We start from the raw sequence: 2500 nt of genomic DNA on the forward strand, positions 1-2500 counted from the left end.
TGCATTTCAATTTAAGATTGATTATGAAAGGCATTAATAAAATATACAAACGCATGACATAGCTGCAGTGTATCGTAGGATGTTAGCAAGAAACACAATATTTATGAATATCACAATTACAGCCGTAAACTCATACAAAGTGATTTATTATTATTATCATTATTATTATTATTATTATTTATTTTTTTGCTAGACATTTTCCTAAGAAAAGGCTATTTCAGCACATGGATAATTAAACACTACCAAGTTGATACTACAGTAGAAAAATCTATAATTTCAGTTAATATACGTCGTAGCAAGAACAAGCATAATAAATACGAAATTCAATGAAAAATAGAGGACAATTAGGATCAGATTTAAAATGTACCGTTATTGGTTTCTGCAAATAATATACGTGAATATTAACTAAACATATGAAGAAAGTCTATGAAATATTTCACCTTCTCATTATGATCAATATTAATTTATTTCGTATTATAAAGGCTTTGAGAAGAATATGTTTTCACAGGTCAATACAAACTTACATTTAGGTAGAAAATTCTAATAGTAATATCATAATTCTATAAAACCCCAACTGTACTGAATTGACATAGACGACCCATACAAATATCTCCGTGAAAAGAGTTAGAATAGGTATAGTTTACACTGTAGTGGTTGATGCTTGTATACTGATGAAAAGAAAAGGGATGTATATGATTAAGGAGTTGGAGGAGTATTATTAACCAGTGAAGGGCGGGTAACGTAATGTTACTTCTTTTTTATTTATTTTTTTTTTTTAAGGGGGGGGGGGGGAGGATTTTGGTCGCTTTGGAACTCTCCACGCGCCGTTTAGGCGAGAAGATGGTTTAAGTGCAATCTATTAATCCAACACAGAATCTGCTCAGAAGAATGTCAAAAATCGTTTATGGTAATGAACGCCCCCCCCCCCCCCCCACACACACCACCATCACTGAGGACGCCTGAATGCACAAACAGAGATGCATTTTCTGTCTTTCTTGGTTCCTGAATAGTGTTGGAGTATTATTTGTGAGAAAATATTGAAACATCAATGATGTAACAGGATAAACTTTTGTAGTGGTTACGGTAATGATAAAGCATGATTAAAACAATACGTCTAAATATTCATAAGTATTTATAAGAAAGCTGAGTTAATGCTGAATATTAAAAAAAATATAAATAAACTCTTACATTAATTGGGTTCATTGCATTACTAAAAGTTGTCGCTTACATTCAAATAACTGGTATTTAGTCAATTGAAGAAGAATCTGTAAGGTGACACAAACTTGAACAGAGAAACTAATGAAATGTATAACCTTTAGAATTTAAAATTATATACAATACCAATTCAGAAAACTGCTCTTTCTCCCTCAATCCCTCACTCCCTCCTTCTCCTTTAATTTCTCCTTCTTCCTCACTCCGTCACTCCCTCTTTCTCCTTCTCCCTCAATCCCTTACTCACTCCCACGGTCCCTCAATCCCTCACTCCCTCCCTTTCCTTCAGTCTCTCCTTCTCCCTCAGTCCCTCACTTCTTTCTCCTTTATTTTCTTCTTCTCCCTCACTCCCTCATTCCATCACTCCCTCTTTCTCCTTCTCCCTCAATCTCTTATTCTCTCCCACAGTCCCTCAATCTCTCCCTCTCCTTCAATCTATCTTCTTCTCCCTCAATCCCTTATTCTCTCCCTCATTCTCCTTTTCTTAGATATATCTGCGTTTATTTTCCCTTCATCTTTTCCTTCCCGTTTCTCTCTCTGCATCACTTTCTTTCGAATATACAAACACAGCGTTAAATGATAAATAGGCTAAATCAATAAACAACAAATGCACTCTGCCAATCGCGTGATACCGGTGACTTGACACTTGACAATACCACGAATTCTCCATGACACGTGAGAACCGATTGTCAACACTGCATCTGTAACCAACCATTTGCTATCGACACTTATGCTGAATTGAATCAAAACAAATATTATGTTGTTTTTTTTCTTTTCTTTTCCGTTTTTTCATTTATTTTTATTTTTATTTTTATTCTACTTCTGGTCGTCCTCTTCCTCGTCCTCCTCCTCTTCTTATTCCTCCTCCTCTTCTTTCTCTTCCTTTTCCTCTTCCTCCTCCTCCTTCTAATCTTCCTTTTCCAACCTTTCAATCTCTTCTGCTTCCTCTTCTTTTCTTGCGCATTTAATTGAATTTTAACTTTGAACCCCCCCTGATTATATCAAACATTTCTCAATACGCTATTAAATTGCGCTTTCGCAACTCAAGAAAAAAAAAAAAAAAATCTACCCGTAATTTTGACGGAGAATTATAATAGTTTTCGTGTCAATAATACCGATAAAATAACATATCCGGACGAATGACAAATGACTTCGCACAACCCAAAATAAACTTAAGAAAGGTCAGGGAGCATCCCCGCCCAACTTTCTTAACATTAACGAGGACGCTGATCGCTGATTCTCACTCGTGTATGATTGCAACACATCCTCCGAATCCCCAGCTTAAACG

This window comes from Penaeus chinensis, chromosome 8 (assembly GCF_019202785.1).
Source record: "Penaeus chinensis breed Huanghai No. 1 chromosome 8, ASM1920278v2, whole genome shotgun sequence".
Taxonomy (NCBI): domain Eukaryota; kingdom Metazoa; phylum Arthropoda; class Malacostraca; order Decapoda; family Penaeidae; genus Penaeus; species Penaeus chinensis.